Genomic DNA, 21,108 nt, shown 5'->3' with positions numbered 1-21,108 from the left:
TGCAGCTGGAATCTAGACAATTCACATTTTCTACAAACTGCCTTGATCCAAGACCCCTTTGAGTTGGATCATAAGCATAGGAGGTCACAATGCAGGAAGTTACTGATTCACTCTGACCCTCTCAACTGCCCAGCCTCATACTATTTCCTGGGAATCTGAGGGAGGTTGAGGAAGGGTTGAGGAATAGTGAGGCAAAGCTTTGTGGAGTCCAGGACAGGACCTGGGTTGGAGGAATCCATGGAAGGAGCCAGGCTCTGCTTGGCAAGGTAAGACTCTAGGGGAGGTGAGGGCATTGGAACTGGTGCCTGAAGAAAGGGTTGTCTTTAGGGAAAGAAAACATTTTGCTCAAAGTTCAAAAATGGGAAAGGTCTTGTGTGTCTTGGCAAGTAATTTCATGGCTGGAACATGAGGGTCACTTGGAGGAAGTGTGCAGGTCCTGAATCACACGCTGAAGAGCTGAAACTCTCCTGAGGGCAATAAGGAGCCACAGAGGGTTGTGAGGAGATGGTACGGCTGGATCTGAGCATCAGAACCAGTGCATAGTGCTACACTATGGAAGGGAGGGAAACAGGGAACAGGGAAGAATTTCCTCTTCCATTTGTGCTTTGGTGTAACTTAAAGAGCATCAGATTTTTATATGCTTGGAAGATTTAATAGAGTTCATGATTTTGTAGTTGTGCGTGTTTTGTGTATTTTGTCACTCAGTCTTGTCTGACTCTTTGCGACCCCATGGACTGTGACCCGCCAGGCTCCTCTCTCCACAGGATTCTCTAGGCAAGAATACTGGGTTGGGTTGCCATTTCCATCTCCAGGGGAGCTTCCCCACCCAGGGATTGAACCCAGGTCTCCTGCATTGCAGGCGGATGCTTTACCATCTGAGCTGTGTTGTGTGTGTGTGTGGTGTGTGTTGTGTCAAACTGTTAGCTGTGTTTTTTTTTGTTTGTTTCTGTGTGTGTGTTTTGTGTCAAACTGTTAGTCTTTAAGCACTTATTCTTAATGGCACTTAATCTTGTTAAGCTTTTATTCCACTTCTGAGGCCCTTTTGCAATTTATACTTTTCAAAAACAATGATGTCTTCCATCTCAACTTTCATATGTATTGACATAAATCTCCTGGTATCCGACAGCTTGAACCCTACTGTTCTATTCTTTGCAACATGAAATAGGGTATGTCAAACCCATTTCCCCTGTGCCAGCCAGCTCCCTTTAAGGCTGTGCCAACAAGGAGAGTTTCCTGGAGGGAAACTAGAAAGCTGGAGGAGACAATGGGAAAATGTCCCTATTTTTCTTTTTCTTCTTGCTCCTATCAGTACCACTATAGCAGTAGGTTTTGTGTGTGTGTGTGTGTGTTTTAAGCCATAGCAATAACAGTTGGTTCCAGTTTGCATTTTCCCAAATCTCCCAAACCAGTCTTGGTGTACCCCTTGAGACGTACCAACACTGGCCTACTAGCACCCCAGCTCAGATTTCTGGATCTTCCATGATGGGCTTTTCTTCTTCAAGCTTCTGCATTTTACCAACATCAGATTTTCCCTTTGTCCCTCCACCCTCAGGGTGGTAATTGTTTCCTGTGTTTAATACCTCTATGATACTTCAATTACCTGTTTTTGATTCCAGGACTCCAATGTCTGATTTACAGTTCTTTATATTAAATGCTCTCTGTTAGAATAACAGTGGTTTTGTCTCCTGACTGGAGGACTTCTCAAATTTATTATAATTCTTTTCATTTCTTCAATATCTATAACTATATAACCATTGTGTTTCAGAGGCATTGTTCCTTTCATTTTTCTTCATTTTGATTGTTATTTATTTTTAATGTGATAGCTTATTTTATTTTTGCTTTCAAATTGTGGTGCTGGAGAAGACTCTTGAGAAACCCTTAGACTGCAAGGAGATCAGACCAGGCAGTCCTAAAGAAAATCAATCCTGAATATTCATTGGAAGGACTATTGCTAAAGCTGAAGCTCTAATACTTTGGCCACCTGATGCAAAGAGCTGACTCATTGGAAAAGACCCTGATACTGAGAAAGATTGAAAGGAAAAGAAGAAGAGGGTGGCAGAGGATGAGAGAGTTAGGCAGCATTACTGACTCAGTGGACATGATCGTGAGCAAACTCTGGGAGATAATGGAGGACAGAGGAGCCTAGAGTGCTGTAGTCCATGCAGTCACAAAGAGGCAGACACTACTTAGCAATTGAACAACAACAAATATTTTTATTTTATGTATATAATTTTACATGAATATCTGAAATAATATACTGCATGTGAAGCTTTGGAGTACCATCTCTTCATTTTCATTTTACTTGCCATTACTCCCTGCCCCTCTTACACTCTTTCACACACGGCAGCCTTTCCCTATCCCCAACTTCACATGGGCTTCACATGGTCCTTCACAAGGGCAAGGACCCAAATTAACAATCTCGTGTGATTCTGTAATGTTTACCATGTCCATATAATTATACATAAATATTTAGCTAGCTGTTTAACTCAATTTTTAAAATCACTATATATGATTAGTTAGTTACAACTTTACTTTTAAAACATTCCTTATTCAATGGAAACTAACTTGTTTCTATTTTTTTTCCACTACCCCTCTTATTCTCCTTGTTGATTTCCTCATACTGAAATGCCCTTACTGGCCTCAATAATTATTCATTATACATTTGCAGGTACAGTTCAAGTTAGGTTCAGTTCAGTCGCTCAGCCATATGCGACCCCATGGACTGCAGCACACCAGGTTTCCCTGTCTATCATCAGCTCCCAGAACGTGCTAAAACTCATGTCCATCGAGTCAGTGATGCCATCCAACCATCTCACCCTCTGTCATTCCCTTCTCCTCCTGCCTTCAATCTTTCCCAATCTTTTCTAATGACTCACCTCTTCACATCAGGTGGCCAAAGTTGGAGCTTCAGCTTCAGTATCAGTCCTTCCAATGAATATTCAGGACTGATTTCCTTTGGGATGGACTGGTTTGATCTCTTTGCAGTCCTAGGAACTCTCAAGAGTGTTCTCCAACACCACAGTTCAAAAACATCAATTCTTCAGTGCTCAGCTTTCTTTATAGTCCAACTCTGACATCCATCCATGACAACTGGAAAAAGCATAGTTTTGACTATATGGACATTTGTTGGCAAAGTAATGTCTCTGCTTTTTAATGTGCTGTCTAGGTTGGTCATGGCTTTTCTTCCAAGGAGTAAGCATCTTTTAATTTCATGGCTTCAGTCACCATCTGCAGTGATTTTGGAGCCCCAAAAAATAAAGTCTCTCACTGTCTCCATTGTTTTCCCATCTATTTGCCAGGAAGTGATGGGACCAGATGCCATGATTTTGGTGTTTGAATGTTGAATTTTAAGCCAGCTTTTTCACTCTCCTCTTTCATCAAGAGGCTCTAGTTCTTCTTCACTTTCTGCCATAAGGATGGTGTCATCTGCATATCTGAGGTGATTGACATTTCTCCCTGCAATCTTGATTCCAGCTTGTGCTTCATCCAGCCCGGCATTTCTCATGATGTACTCTGCATACCAGTTAAATAAGCAGGGTGACAATATACATCCTTGATGTACTCCTTTCCCAATTTGGAACCAGTCCATTGTTCCATGTCCAGTTCTAACTATTGTTTCTTGACCTGAATACAGATTTCTCAGGAGGCAGGTAATGTGGTCTGGTATTCCCATCTATTTAAGAATTTTCCACAGTTTGTTTTGACCCACACAGTCAAAGGCTTTAGCATAGTCAATGAAACAGAAGTAGATGTTTTTCTGGAACTCTCTTGCTTTTTTTATGATCCAGCAGATGTTGGCAATTTGATCTCTGGTTCCTCTGCCTCTTCTAAAAGTTTTCGGTTCACATACTGTTGAAGCCTAGCTTAGAGAATTTTGAGCATTACTTTGCTAGCATAGCATCATTACCAACAAAGCTAGTGGAGGTGATGGAATTCCAGTTGAGCTATTTCAAATCCTTAGCATCACTACCAACAAAGCTAGTGGAGGTGATGGAATTCCAGTTGAGCTATTTCAAATCCTAAAAGATGATGCTGTGAAAGTGTTGCACTCGATATGCCAGCAAATTTGGAAAACTCAGCCGTGGCCACAGAACTGGGAAATGTCCATTTTCATTCCAATCCCAAAGAAAGGAAAGCCAAAAAATGTTCAAACTGCCCCACAATTGTGCTCATCTCACACTGCTGGAGCTATTTATAAATACCGTATTAAAACTTTCTGCCTCTGTACACATAATGGCACTTGATCAACAGTTTTTCTTTCTTTGTGTGTGTACCACAATTCACACATAGTAGTGTTTGAAACTATGTTGACATTATAAATAAAGCTCCAGATTTTTCTCGGGTTATAAATAGTTTAAATACTGTTGAAATTCTTTATTTCTTGAGAGTTAATAGAACCATTTGGTCCTTATTCCATTTCCAGTGGTAAATTAAGCAATCTTTGAATCTTGTTGGCATTAATTGATTTATTCAAGATTTTCACTTTATTCCTTTGTTAGTTTATATCTTGCTAGCAAACAATTAATTTCATGCTTTTCAAATTAGTTCCCATGGATTTACATATTTTACCATCTCAAGATCCCTTTAATAACTGTGGCTATGTACCTCTTCTTTTTCTTTCTTTGCAAAATTCCAAGAGATTTGTCTACTATATTAATATCTTCCAAGTACAAATTTCTGAATTGATTTATTCTTTCTACTTTATTATCCTTGTCTTTTGTTTCATTGAGTTCTACTTTTACCTTCATTGATGGCTTCCTTCTATTGTTCTTTGGATGTGTGTGTGTGTGTGCTTCTAACGGCAGTGAGTTTCTTTGTTCTGCCTCAGTAGGAAGCTTTGTTTTTCTTCCTTGTTTGCTAAATCATTTATAATTTCTCAGTTAATTTACTTTCTTATCAAAGGATTGATTAACAAAGTAGTTATTAATTTTCAGATAGTTAATATTTCAATGATGCTTTATCTATTTCTAACTTTATGTGAATATGATCAGAAAATTGCTTAGTAAAACTTTCCATACTTTCAAATGTAATTTTGTAGACAATATATGATTAATTTTAACCAATTGACAGAAAAATGAAAAAAGTCATAATATCTAGGGATATAGGGATCTTATATAATCACTAAGTCAAATTTTAAAGATTTAATTAATTTCCTTTCTAATTTGTGTTTTATCAGTTCTGTTCAGTTCAGTTCAGTCACTCAGTCATGTCCGACTCTTTGTGACCCCATGAATCACAGGATGCCAGGCCTCCCTGCCCATCACCAACTCCCGGAGTTCACTCAAACTCATGTTCATTGAGTCGGTGATGCCATCCAGCCATCTCATTCTCTGTCGTCCCTTTCTCCTCCCGCCCCCAATCCCTCCCAGCATCAGAGTCTTTTCCAGTGAGTCAACTTGTCGCATGAGGTGGCCAAAGTATTGCAGTTTCAGCTTTAGCATCGATCCTTCCAATGAACACCCAGGATTGATCTCCCCCAGAATGGACTGTTTGGATCTCCTGCAGTCCAAGGGACTCTCAAGAGTCTTCTCCAACACCGCAGTTCAAAAGCATCAATTCTTCGGCCATCAGCTTTCTTCACAGTCCAACTCTCACATCCATACATGACCACGGGAAAAACCATAGCCTTGACTAGACAGACCTTTGTTGGCAAAGTAATGTCTCTGTTTTTTAATATGCTATCCAGGTTGGTCATAACTTTCCTTCCAAGGAGTAAGCGTCTTTTAATTTCATGGCTGCAATCAGCATCTGCAGTGATTTTGGAGCCCAAAAAAATAAAGTCTGACACTGTTTCCACTGTTTCTCCATCTATTTCCCATGAAGTGATGGGACCAGATGCCATGATCTTTGTTTTCTGAATGTTGAGCTTCAAGCCAACCTTTTCACTCTTCTCTTTCACTTTCATCAAGAGGCTTTTTAGTTTCTCTTCACTTTCTGCCATAAGGGTGGTGTCATCTGCATATCTGAGGTGATTGATATTTCTCCCAGCAATCTTGATTCCAGCTTGTGTTTCTTCCAGCCCAGCGTTCCTCATGATGTACTCTGCATATAAGTTAAATAAGCTGGGTGACAATATACAACCTTGACGTACTCCTTTTCCTATTTAGTCAGGTCTAATTATCAAAAAGACTGATATAAAATTCTTCTAATATAATTATGTTTTCTAAACTTATCCTCGTATCCCTAAATATATTTATTTTTATCTTTAGCTACTATTTAGGGGTTTTCTAGCTTTATTATTACATTTATCACAAACTACATCTTTCATTATGATATAATGTCCATCTTTACCCTATTTTTACTGTTATAAATAAATTGTACCCTTTCTTATATCCATCAAGTCGTTCTTAATTTACTTGTCTTATGTATGTCTATCATCTCTTTGCCCTTCCCCTTACCACTTTTTTTCTTTGAAATGTCATATGTCAGTTTTGTTTTTTTGAGCCAGTCTATGTTCCAGTGAGTGAACTCAATTCATTCATATATAGCGTGCTGCTGCTGCTGCTGCTGCTAAGTCGCTTCAGTCGTGTCCAACTCTGTACGACTCCATGGACGGCAGCCCACCAGGCTCCACTGTCCCTGGAATTCTCCAGGCAAGAACACTGGAGTGGGTTGCCATTTCCTTCTCCAGTGCATGAAAGTGAGTAGTGAAAGTAAAGTTGCTCAGCCGTTTCCGACTCTTCGCAACCCCATGGTCTGCAGCCTACCAGGCTCCTCCGTCCTTGGGATTTTCCAGGCAAAAGTAGCAGAGTCGGGTGCCATTGCCTTCTCCCATATATAGCATGCTGCTAAGTCACTTCAGTCATGTCCGACTCTGTGTGACCCCATAGACGGAAGCCCACCAGGCTTCCCCGTCCCTGGGATTCTCCAGGCAAGAACACTGGAGTGGGTTGCCATTTCCTTCTCCAATGTGTGAAAGTGAAAAGTGAAAGTGAAGTCTCTCAGTCGTGTCCGACCCATAGCGACCCCAGGGACTGCAGCCCACCAGGCTCCTCCATCCATGGGATTTTCTAGGCAAGAGTACTGGAGTGGCTTGCCATTGTATTTTTATTCCTTCCATCAAACTTTATTTCCTGTTTTTTACTGTGTTCGTGCTTTCCTTTTCCTTAATTTTTCTGATTTATCTATTTCATTTTGTACTTATCTACTTATTTCATTTTGTTTTGTTCTTTTTAAATGCCATTTAAATAGATTACTATACTTTTATCAGTTCCTCTCATTTCTTTCTTCTAGCAACATAATTAGAAGCATATTTTTGTACTACTGCTTGAAAACGAGAAAAACACCTATTTTCTCCACTAACAAACTCCTTTTTCTCTACAACTTCCAACTTGCTACACCCCAATGATATGAAACTCTTAGAAAACCTTTTTTAAACCTTTTCATTACTATTGTTTCTGTAATAGTATAGTATTCCTTGCAACTGTCCCCTCCATTTTAAGGATCTTTATTTGACTGTATATTGTGTGTGTTATGTCTGACTCTTTGCTGCCCCATGGACTGTAGCTGGCCAGTCTCCTCTGTCCATGGAATTCTCCACGCAAGAATACTGGAGTGGGTTGCCATTCCTTCTCCAAGGGATCTTCCCAACCCAGGGATTTAACCCAGGTCTCCTGCACTGCAGACAGATTCTTTACCATCTGAGCCACCAGGGAAGCCCTGACCTTATATCATTCATTCCCAATACATAACATTCAGTGTAACTTTATGCATATATATACTTTCAAGTTCACTGTCTAATACTTGTTTCCTCTGTTTATCCCCTTCAACCATGATAAGAAGATGTTTTGATACGTTTTTTAATTAAAGCTATTTTCTTGGCAGGTTGCTTCACATGATTTATATGGATGATGCACAGTCTGAATATTTTTATAGTCTCAAATTATTTTTTTCCCAGTTTTATTGAGATATCGATGACATACAATACCATATAAGTTTAAAGCATTAAGTACAATTACTCAACATATATGTATTGCAAAATGATTGCCACAGTAAGTTGACATGCATCACCTCATATAGTTATACCCCAAAAAATTTCTTTGTGATGTGGACTTTTAGAATTTATTCTCTAAGCAACTTTCAAATATAGTATACAGCAGTGTTAACTACTGTCATCCTATTGTACATTGCATCCTCAGTACTTATACCTGTAGGTTTGTATTTTTTGACCACTTTCATGAACTATTTTCCCCACCCCGCACCTCCTGCCTCTGGCAATCACAAATCTGATCACTTTTTCTCTAAGTCTGTTTTTTTAAGATTCTATAATATTGTTATTTATAGTAAGAAATCAAGATTTCTGGGAGAAATATCAATAACCTCAGATATGCAGATGACACCACCCTTATGGCAGAAAGTGAAGAGAAACTAAAAAGCCTCTTGATGAAAGTGAAAGAGGAGAGTGAAAAGGTTGGCTTGAAGCTCAACATTCAGAAAACAAAGATCGTGGCATCTGGTCCCATCACTTCATGGGAAATAGATGGAGAAACAGTGGAAACAGTGTCAGACTTTATTTTTTGGGGGCTCCAAAATCACTACGGATGCTGATTGCAGCCATGAAATTAAAAGACACTTACTCCTTGGAAGGAAAGTTATGACCAACCTAGATAGTATATTAAAAAGCAGAGACATAACTTTGCCAACCAAGGTCTGTCTCGTCAAGGCTATGGTTTTTCCAGTGGTCATGTATGGAGGTGAGATTTGGACTGTGAAGAAAGCTGATCGCCGAAGAATTGATGCTTTTGAACTGTGGTGTTGGAGAAGACTCTTGAGAGTCCCTTGGACTGCAAGGAGATCCACCAGTCCATTCTGGGGGAGATCAATCCTGAGTGTTCATTGGAAGGACTGATGCTAAAGCCGAAACTGCAATACTTTGGCCACCTCATGCGACGAGTTGACTCACTGGAAAAGACTCTGATGCTGGGAGGGATTGGGGACAGGAGGAGAAGAGGATGACAGAGAATGAGATGGCTGGATGGCATCACCGACTTGATGGACATGAGTTTGAGTGAACTCTGGGAGTTGCTGATGGACAGGGAGGCCTGGCGTGCTGTGATTCATGGGGTCACAAAGAGTCGGACATGACTGAACGACTGAACTGAACTGAACTGATAGTAAGAAATAAATATTTGGTATTTGGTCTTAACCTTGTTTCTGGCATCAAGTTCTTAAAATACTTGGCATTTCCTAAGTGATGAGAGCAACAAAGATGTCTTTTGTTATGTGAATGAGGTGGCTGTGGATGGGGAAGGGTGGAGTAGTCTTGAAGAAGTGAGCCCTTAACCTCTGGGAACTAATGCTACCTCCAGAATCCAGTTGAATTCTCAGATACCCTAATGGTATGAAAGAATTCCTTGTTAGTAGTGTGGGAAACCACACACACACACACACACACTTTGGAATTGGGTCTAAGACCCCAACAGAAATTCCATGTACAAGCAATATTATACAGCATTTGTTTTTCTCTGTCCAATTTATTTCACTTGGCCTAAAGCCCTTGACTTCCATCCATGTTGTTAAAAATGGCAAGATTTTCTTTTTTTACGACTGAACAGTATTACGTTGTATGTATATGTATATGTCATTTTACTGAATTCGCTGATTAGATCTAACAAGTTTTGCTCTGGGATCCATGTTGGTCTTTGCCCAAGCCTTAGGCTGGCTCTGCCTTTCAGACCTCTCCCATGGCCCAAAGCTCACATGCAGTCCAGCTGCTAGCCATCTCCAGATGTTCTGAGAAGCAGATATGTTAACCTTCAGGGTAGAAGAAACATGAGAAACACTCATATGGAGTCACTATTTCTACTCACTGAATCTCTTTTTAAATTGCTTTTGTTAGGTTAACTAATGATTCATCTATTTTTTTGTTTTTCAAATAAACAGCTCTTGATTATATTTATTATTTGTCTTTGTTCCTTCTAATTTCTCCATTTATCTTTAATGGTTTTCTCTTTCTGTTCTTGGTTTTTTTTTTTTGTCTTTTAAAATACTCTTCATTTGAATGATTCATTTTCATTTTTTCTTGTTTATGATGCAATTGTGATGCTATGATTTGGAGAGAGAGACAAACTTTAATCTAACTAGCTTAATTTAGTTGATAATAAAACATGATTTTTCTTAATTCTTAAGTTTTAGATATTTTTGTCACTTTAGTAGAATGCTTTTATTATCTATTTTCTGGACTTTCTCTAAGCCTAGTATTAATTTTAATGTTTCTGTAATGAGGTCAACAAATTGTGCTTTACTGTTACTAATTTACCCATTCTGTTAAGATTTGTATCGTGGAGAGAGACGCCCGGCTCCGGCGGCGCAGACACGAGAGAGAGACGCCCGGCTCCAGCGGCGCAGACGCGAGAGACGCCGGGCTCTGGCGCAACCGACCACGTGCAGAATCGTGACTGACAGGAGCTACCCCGCGCCCAAGGTTACGGCGGTGGCGGAGAGGAGCTGTACCACGTCCAGGAGGCGGTGGCTGCTTGGGCACCGGAGGGCCGAGAGGAGCTGCTCCACATTCAAAGCAGGAGGGGCAGCCTTGAGGAGATACCCCTCGTCCAAGGTAAGGTACAGCAGCTGCGCCTTGCTGGAGCAGCTGTGAAGAGATACTCCACAACCAAGTGGAATATAAGAATCCAGTGTTCTGGGGAGGAAGGAACAAGATGGTGGAGGGATGAGACGGCGAGACCACTCTCTCCCCCACAAATTCATCAAAAGAACATTTGAGCGCGGAGTAAAGGTCACAAAACAACTTCTGAATACTGGCAGAGGACATCAGGCTCCCAGAAAAGCAGCCTATTGTCTTCTAAAGGAGAGAGAAGAAATCCAGCTCCACCCACCAGAACACCGAAACATGCTTCCCTAACCAGGGAACCCGGACAAGTCACCCGTCCAACCCCACACACAGCGAAGAAACTACATAATAAAGAGAACTCCACAAACTGCAAGAAGAGGGAAAGGCCACCCCAAGCAAAGCAATATAAGCAAGATGAAGAGGCAGAGAAATACCCAGCAAGTAAAGGAACAAGATAATTGCCCACCAACACAAACAAAAGAAGATATAGGGAATTTACCTGATAAAGAATTTCAAATTTTGATGGTGAAAATGATTCAAAATCTTGAAAGCAAAATGGAGTTACAGATAAATAACCTGGAGAAAGGATTGAGAAGATGGAAGAAAGATTTAATAAGGACTTAGAAGAAATAAAAAAGAGTCAATATACAATGAATAATGCAATAGATGAGATCAGAAACACTCTGGAGGGAACAAACAGTAGAATAACAGAGGCAGAAGACAGGATAAGCGAACTAGAAGATAGAATTGTAGAAATAAATGAAACAGAGAGGAAAAAACAAAAAAGGAATTAAAAGAAATGAGGACAATATTAGAGACCTCTGGGACAATGAAACGCTCCAACATTCGAATCATAGGAGTCCCAGAAGATGAAGACAAAAAGAAAGACCATGAGAGAATACTTGAGGAGATAATAGTTGAAAACTTCCCTAAAATAGGGAAAGAAATAATCACCCAAGTCCAAGAAACCCGGAGAGTCCCCAACAGGATAAACCCAAGGCGAAATACTCCAAGACACATATTAATCAAATTAACAAAGATCAAACACAAAGAACAAATATTAAAAGCAGCAAGGGAAAAGCAGCAAATAACACATAAGGGGATTCCCATAAGGATAACAGCTGATCTTTCAACAGAAACTCTTCAGGCCAGAAGGGAGTGGCAAGACATACTTAAAGTGATGAAAGAAAATACCCTACAGCCCAGATTATTATACCCAGCAAGGATCTCATTCAAATATGAAGGAGAAATCAAAAGCTTTACAGACAAGCAAAAGCTGAGGGAATTCAGCATCACCAAACCAGCTCTCCAACAAATGCTAAAGGATCTTCTATAGACAGGAAACACAGAAAGAGTGTATAAACTTGATCCCAAAGCAACAAAGAAAGTGGCTACGGGATCATACTTATCAATAATTACCTTAAACGTAAATGAGTTGAAATTTTCAAAAAGGCTAGGAAACAATTCTCATAGCCATCAATAGTTCAGTGTTGAGTTCATGAATAGTTTTTAAAGTTTGGGACAAACTGTAGTATTTGCTATTTGAAGTACTATTTGTAATTGGCATATTTCGATGTAACATTGGCCTTCATTTCCAACTTAAAACGCCTAAAAATGCCTAACAGGTTTTTAGATTTGTGAATTTTAGTTGAAATGTATTTTCGATGTTACTAAACCTGCAGAAATATTTAAATATTTCAGAGAACTTATTCACTGTACATTTAATTTATTTTATTTATAAAAGTTATGAACTGTAGAAAGTTTAACTTGTTGGGTCAAATGCTTGTTGCTTCAAATGCTTGTTGCATTTGAAGTGCTAGTTACAAGAAAATCAAATACCTTCTAATGTATAAATGCTATTAAGTTTTTAAAGGACTCTGGAGTATAAGTAAGTTTGTTTAAAGAAATTTAGTCTGTTCAACTTGAATCAGCTCTGTCAAACATTAATTAAAATCCTCATTAAAAAAAATAAAATAAAATAAATCACACAAAAAAATAAATTAAAAAAAAATATGAACGGGAAAAAAAAAAGATGGCAAAGGACTCTTGCAGATGTGATTAAGGTTACTAATAAACTGAGTGTGAATTAATCAAAAGGGAGATTATCCGAGTGCATCTGACCTAATCACAGACTTCTTCAGTTTGGATCTAGAAGTCAGAGACAGAAGTCAGGGGATTTGAAGTAGGAGAAACCTTTGGAGGAGGCCACATGGTTAGGAACTGTGAGTGGCCTCTAGCAACAGCAGTGGATCCTGGCCAACAGCAAATGACAAATGAGGACCTCTACCCTACAACTTCAAGGAACTAATATCTGCCAACATCAGCATGAACTTGAAAGAGACCCTCAAGCTCCAAAAAGTAACATAACCCTACCAGCGCTGTGATTTCAACCCTCCCAGAGCTTGCAGATCCTGAACACAGTGCCCATATTAATGACCTGCAGAGAGCAGCAGTGGAGACACAGACGTTGAGAATAGACTTGTGGACACGGCTGTGGTGGGGAGAAGGAGAGGGTGGGAGGTGTGGAGAAAGTGCATGGAAACATGGATTTCCACATGTAAAATAGATAGCCAGTGGGAATTTGCTGTACGACTCAGAGAACTGAAACTAGAGCTCTGTCACAACCTAGAAGGCTGTGATGGGGAGGCAGGTGAAAGGGATGTTCAAGTGGGAGGGGACATGGGTAAACCTATGGTTAATTCATGTTGATGTTTGGTAGAAACCAGTGCGATACTTCAAAGCAGTTATCTTTCAATTAAAAATAAATAAATCAAACAAGAAAAAATAAATAAATAAAAATAAATAAATACATGAATACACCTAAAAAAAAAAAATAGAAATAATTCAGTAAGTCATGTTGTACAGCAGGCTCTTATTAGTTATCTATTTTATATATAATACTGTTTATAGTTAGTCTCAATCTCCCAGTTTATCCCTCTTACTTTACACCCTGGGACGCGAGAGACGCGGACGCCGGCCCCGGCGGCGCAGACGCAACGCGACAGACGCCGCCCGGAGCAACGAACGACGCAAAGAGGTGCGGCCGTGAGGAGCTACCCGATGCCTGAGGACAGGGCCGGCGGCCGAGAGGAGCTACCCCACGTCCAACAGGCGGTGGCTGCGCGGGCGCAGGAGGGCCGAGAGGAGCTACTCCGCGTTCAAGGTTAGGAGGGGCGGCCTTGAGGAGATACCCTTCACCCAAGGTAAGGTACAGCGGCTGCACTTTGCTGGAGCAGCTGTGAAGAGATTTTCCACGACCAAGGTAAGAGAAACCCAAATAAGGCGGTAGGTATTGCTAGGGGGCACCAGAGGGCAGACAAACTGAAATCATAATCACAGGAAACTAGCCGATCTGATCACATGGACCACAGCCGAATGTGGTCCACTGGAGAAGGGAATGGCAAACCACTTCAGTATACTTGCCTTGAGAACCCCATGAACAGTATCAAAGGGCAATATGATAGGATACTGAATGAGGAATTCCCCAGGTCGGTAGGTGCCCAGTATGCTAAAGTTATGACCAACCTTGATAGTATATTAAAAAGCAGAGACATTACTTTGCCAACCAAGGTCCGTCTAGTCAAGGCAATGGTTTTTTCCGTGGTCATGTATGGATGTGAGAGTTGGACTGTGAAGAAGGCTGATCACCGAAGAATCGATGCTTTTGAACTGTGGTGTTGGAGAAGACTCTTGAGAGTCCCTTATACTGCAAGGAGATCCAACAAGTCCATTCTAAAGGAGATCAATCCTGGATGTACATTGGAGGGACTGATGGTAAAGCTGAAACTGCAATACTTTGGCCACTTCATGCGACAAGTTGACTCACTGGAAAAGACTCTGATGCTGGGAAAGGTTGGGGGCGGGAGGAGAAGGGGACGACGGAGAATGAGATGGCTGGATGGCATCACCGTCTCTGTGGACATGAGTTTGAGTGTACTCCGGGAGTTGGTGATGGACAGGGAGGCCTGGCGTGCTGTGATTCATGGGGTCGCGGAGAGTCGGACACGACTGAGCGACTGAGCTGAGCTGAGCTGAACCATAAGTTTGTTTCCTACATCTGTGATTCTACTTCTGTTTTGTAAATAAGTTCATTTGCATCTTTTTTTTAAGATGCCCCATGTAAGTGATAAATATGTTATATGTCTTTCTCTGTCTGCCTTACTTCACTCAGTATGACAATCTCTAGAACAGGGCACTCTACTCAATAGTCTGTAATGGTCAATACGGGAAAAAGAACCTAAAAAAAAAAAAGAGAGAGGGAATATGTATATATATAACTGATTCACTTTGCTGTACACCTGAAACTGACACAACATTGTAAATCAGACACCAATAAAAAAGATTAAGTAAAAAAAAAAATAAAATTAAATTAAAAAAAAAAAAAAGATTTGTATCGTGGCCCCAATTTGATCAAATATTGGTATATCCTATGGATATTAGAGGAATCCTGCATCAGGCAGAAATGGGTTGTCACTAATACCCTGCCTTGCTCTGTTATTGCCTTGGAGCAGTCTGGGGACAGCTTGGTCTCAGATTCACAAGAGTGGTAGCTCACAAGTGTCAGTCAGTTATGCTACCATGGAAGTTTCTCACATAGGAGATCTTAACGGCACGTCTCCATGACCACCATACACATCCAAAGCTTAACTGAAATATAAATTTTCACACCACACCTTTGGACATTTTGAGATGCAAAATATCTCTGTTGCTGCTGCTAAGTCACTATCGTTGTGCTCAACTCTGTGCGACCCCATAGACGGCAGTCCACCAGGCTCCTCCGTCCACAGGACTCTCTAGGCAAGAATACTGGAGTGGGTTACCATTTCCTTCTCCAAAAATGTCTCTTCATAAGGGTAAAAATATCAGCAATAATAAAGTTTATTTGGTTCATTCCCTGCAAAGATTTTGTACCCACCCTTTACAGATATAGGTGATTTTTTTTATTAAGTTGACATGAACTTGTGAGATTATGCTTCTGCTGAACCTTATAAACTCTTTGTTAAAGCCTTTCTTGAGCATAAGCAAATTTGAGGTAGAACATTACCTGACCTTCAAGTGTACAGGAGCAGTTAAAGAAGATCTGATTGCTAAAGAAGACACACAGGACACCAAATGGCAATGCTTTCAAATCTACAAGAAAGAACACAATATCACAGCAGCATAAAGCAAGGATATGCACCATAGCCAAAGGCTACCTCAGAACAGGGTATCCAGGCAGGGGCTCCAATTGTTCTTCCTCTGAAAGGCCACAGCAGATGTCTTTTTACTCTCACAGCAGGTAACAGCAGTAATACATGCGGAACACTCCCAAACTAGGGGGCCCAGTGGGTGACTCATCCCAGGTTCCGTATATTCTGCTGACCATGTAAGCACATACTTGCTGTACAACCAGCCATAATAGCACACACTTGTAGTGATCTCACTAAGACCAGATACAAACCACCAGTCTCAATGTTATTAATAAATAATGCTGATATACTGGTACAATTCTTCTCAGACCCATGGTTACAAAGCAACATTCAAATAAATATTTTTTTTAATCTACAATCATTTAAGATAGTGTTTTGGAAAAGCATTTAACTATTTGGGGGAAAGGCTCACAATATGAAAATACATAAGAAAATTCCTGTAGCTATAGTTTTTAAATGACATTATTGAGTCAGGAATAGTTGAAAAGTTGAGGAAAGGATTGCTTCCCGTCATATACACCAAAAAAAAAATTAAGAACTAAGATGATCTGGCCCTTGCTTCCACAGATATGCCTTGGCGTGTAGCCTATTCTATTTTTCACTACCTGCTAGTCCACCAATATGGCCTATAGGGGTATGGAAGAAATACACACTGACAAAAGTGAGAATGAACAGTTTCTGTTCTCCTAGGAAAAGACTGACTGTCCTTTGGTCATAGAAACAAGCAAGCATTGATCCAAGTGATTAATAACAACTTCACACCAGTGCACATGCCTCTATGCTTTGTTCAGAGAGACTGTGTTCTACAAGCACAGCTCCCTCGAGATCAGCAAGGAATAAAATCAGCTTTCTGTTTAAGATCCTAAGCAGCAGCCTCTTCCTTCAACAGGTGGCTCCTATTACACATATTAGAACACGGGAGTGGGGTGGCAAGGGGAGAATGAGAGGAAGGAAGAAAATAGGACTTTAAATAAATAAGTACTGTGAAGTCTCAGGAAATTAATTACCTTATGGGAGAAAATGACTTTCTAGAACCAAGATTATGAATTCTGAATTCTAAAAGTAAACAGACTAAATAGGAAATGGGATGAAGACGGTGTAAAACTATAGTACTGACGTATGCAGATTCCATGATGTAAACATGGAACCAGCTCACAAAACCATGCAAGTAAGCAAAGAAACTGAAAAAGAGTGTTGGAAGCTAAATCTTACAATCACTCTTTTCTGGAAGAATTAAAAGAAATGGAGAAAAGGGAAGCAATAATTTTTAAAATGAGAGAAGAACATGTCTACTCCTTCCAAAAATCCCATTAAAGAGACATAAAGGATTTTTTTTTTACATCATCACCTTATAAAGACAAACAGAACAAGGCAAGTAACAGCAAATAAGAAATCCAGCAAGATTTTAAAGGTGAATATCACATGGATAAGGATAAACGACAAGAAAAAAATAAAGCTGAATCTACAGGAGGAAAGCTACCCCAAAGTAACACAATTTGTGTTTGAGTTTTAACACTAAGTATATATTCATAATTTTAAATTTTCAAAAAATTATTTTAAAAGCACATGAATAAGTTTATTTATATACAGAGTAAAATTAGCTAACAATATGCCTATGTCATCAATGGTTTTACTTGCACAGCACAATAGGAACTATTCCATTTTATATATCTTAAATACAGTATTATATGTTCAATAAGCAATGAAAGAAATTGTATCATTCCTCAGCATGAAGAGTTATGATACACAGCTGTAACATGAACCAATCCCAAACAGAAGTTGGTCTCATTTTCTTAGTTTCCCTTCTTAACTCACACACATTAGTGTACTGAAGTGTTTAACTTTTTATTGCATACATTTCCTTATTAAAAATCATAAAGATTAACACCAGCTCATCTTAGCCACTTGTATAGTAGTTAGAAAAAGCGTTCCTTAAGAAATACCTAAAATTTTGTACAAAGATTTATATGCAATTTTCTTTGCAATGTTAAAAATGATAATAAAAAGTGGGGAAAATATTCATTTAGAAAGGCACTGGTCAATTATTATAATTTTTTGGAGAATATTATGTAGCTATTTAAAGTGATATCATGAAAAATGACATGGAAAATGTTCATGATGTATGATTACAAAATAATATTACAATAATTTAGTTTTATTTAATGCACATATTGTATATTTATGTGTGTTACTGAATATACATATATACATGTATTTATATGTATAGGTATTCAATTAGAGAAATAGAAAGAGAAGAAAGTTGAAGAGAGAGACAGAAGAACTAAGAGCATGTGTATAATGTTTAACATTGCAGGTGAAGAAGTGGTAAAAACTACAGCAAAATCAATAAATTAGCACTTTAAGGAAAAAATACTCTGTTGAGAGTATTTAAGAAATTCTTTGACCTATGAAAATACTGATTTCACCTTTCTCTTTATTCTTTAAGTCACTGAAGCTTAAAGAAAACACTAAAGGGAAGAAGCCATTTCTTCCCACAGTTCAGTTCAGTTCAGTCACTCAGTGGTGTCTGACTCTTTGCAACCCCATGGACTGCAGTACGCCAGGCTTCCCTGTCCATCACCAACACCCAGAGCTTATTCAAACTCATGTCCATTGAGTTGGTAATGCCATCCAACCATCTCATCGTCTGTCATCCCCTTCTCTTCCCACCTTCAATCATTCCCAGCATCAGGGTCTTTTCAAATGGGTCAGTTCTTTGCATCGGGTGGCCAAATTCTTTCCTACACAGTTTATATTTCATGAATCCTCATTTCAATTTATCTACTTCAGTTCAGTTTCTAAAATTCTTTGTCCCCTTGCATAATATTCACCTGTCAAAGCTTCATGATGCTTTCACCATGCCTGTAACCAAACTTGATGTCAATAAATGACTAAACCATGTGGTATCAATAAAACTGCCTTATGATCAACACCCCCTTGAGCCCTAAGCCCAGTCTGGTGATCCTGTTATATTTGTTGCATTTGTTTAGCCAGCATGACCCCTGTCTCTACACTATGATCATTTCAACCTTCTCACTCTCCTCAAACTACCAACCTCATCACTTCTTCCTTCTCAGAAATTAGCCTCATCAGATAGCAATCCCCTCACCTTCTGGCCACCAAATCTGTAAGCACACCTGTACCTACATCATCCTTCCCTCCATTCTCGATTCACAAGAGAGGAATTGTCCTATCCAAATTCAATATCTGCCTGATGCTCCGTCTTCCTTCCCCTCCCACCATCCATCAGACTCTGATAAATTAATTTTCCCTCTCATATTATTTAAGAATAAACTACCTCACCTAGCCCGACACTCCTTTCCAGACACCACTTCCTTTTCTTTTCAGGGTCAGAGAGTGTTTTTAACTTGGAGTATCTTAGCAGATCTTAGTAAACTCTCTTAACAACTCATTGCCAGATTGGCAACCTGGAACTTATAAAAAATTATAATTATTTTTCAAAAGTGTTAAAACCATGATTCTCACACCAATATAAAATAAATATGTGTCAATGTTTATTTAACTCATAAACTAAGTGAAAGGATAAGACAGAAATCCAAATCCCCACAAATTTATAGGGAGTGGAGGATTGATGACATGCATCTTGAAATGGGTTGAAAAGTGAGTTTTTTGACAATAGGGGAGAGGAAAAGCTTGGCTCTTTACTAGACCGAATTTACTTGCATGTTTGTAACCAATAAATATTTGCATTACTGTCAGTGTTCTACAAGTAAACTTTTATTGCTAAGAGAGCTGTAAAATAGGCTAGTCAATTACAAAAGTGCATATCCCTATCAGTTCAGTTCAGTTCAGTTCAGTTCGGTCGCTCAGTCGTGTCCGACTCTCCGCGACCCCATGAATCACAGCACGCCAGGCCTCCCTGTCCATCACCAACTCCCGGAGTACACTCAAATCCATGTCCACAGAGTCGGCGATGGCATCCAGCCATCTCATTCTCCGTCGTCCCCTTCTCCTCCCGCCCCCAAGCCTTCCCAGCATCAGAGTCTTTTCCAGTGAGTCAACTCGTCGCATGAGGTAGCCAAAGTATTGCAGTTTCAGCTTTAGCATCAGTCCCTCCAATGAACACCCAGGATTGATCTCCTTTAGAATGGACTTGATGGATCTCCTTGCAGTATAAGGGACTCTCAAGAGTCTTCTCCAACACCACAGTTCAAAAGCATCGATTCTTCGGCGATCAGCTTTCTTCATATAGGATCAGGTAATTTCCAGAGCTCAAGCATTCCTGTGAAAGATATTCAGTAACCTTTTTTGCTAATTGCAAAGTCTTAAATTTTTCCTTATGTAAATATTGGGTAATTAGAAATCATATAAATAATAATTGGAAAATCTAGGATTTAAACCCCAGCCTGAAAATCTTCTGCTATTACCTTCTATCTTTCTTTCTTTCTCCTTTTCAAATTTCTTTAATGGGTTATGCTCAGATGATCTCTCCATGAATTATCCATCTCTGACTGAATCCTCAAACTTAACCTGATTTCTGCCTTCACTATTCTTCTGAAAATACCCTCATTTGGGTCATGAATAAACTCTGTATCCTAAAAGCCAGTCAGCATTCACTTGGTCATTATTGAATATTAAAGACCTGAGATGATATTAAGCATGCCCTATTTATGAAAGACTTTTTAAATTTCCCTTTCATCTTAACACCCTCTCCTAGTTTTAGTCCACCTTACCCCACTTCTCTCCAGGCTCCATTCCCTGATATCTTCTATTCACTGTTTAAATAAATGAAACTCTTCAAGGAGCTGTCCTTCCTTTTAAAAGCTATATTTTCTGTGGAGGCTGTTTCATTTTTCCAATAATCATATATTCCATAATATATCCAAAATTTGCCTCTGGCATTCCAGTTTCATGTATCCAATTTTTAAATAGGTATACCCAGTGGATGTTACGGAGAAGGCAATGGCACCCCACTCCAGCACTCTTGCCTGGAAAATCCCATGGACAGAGGAGCCTGTTAGGCTTCAGTCCATGGGGTTCGCTAGGAGTCGAACACGGCTGAGCGACTTCACTTTCACTTTTCACTTTTCTGCATTGGAGAAGGAAATGGCAACGCACTTCAGTGTTCTTGCCTGGAACGGGCAAGAATCCCGGGGACGGCGGAGCCTGGTGGGCTGCCGTCTATGGGGTCGCACAGTCAGACACGACTGAAGCGACTTAGCAGCAGCAGCAGTGGATGTTAATTCAACAAACATCTATTGAAAATTTGCTATAATATGCCATAGACTTTAATCCATGATTGGGCACTATACAGTCATAGGCTTTCTCACAGGTTTTTCACTTTTAATAACTGAAATTATCTCAAGTCTGTGTTTCCTCCAGCTTCCCCTC

This window comes from Moschus berezovskii, chromosome 2, assembly GCF_049115385.1.
Source record: "Moschus berezovskii isolate FMDL1 chromosome 2, NW_MosBer_1.0, whole genome shotgun sequence".
Taxonomy (NCBI): Eukaryota; Metazoa; Chordata; class Mammalia; order Artiodactyla; family Moschidae; genus Moschus; species Moschus berezovskii.
Note: the sequence above shows the minus strand (reverse complement) of the source record.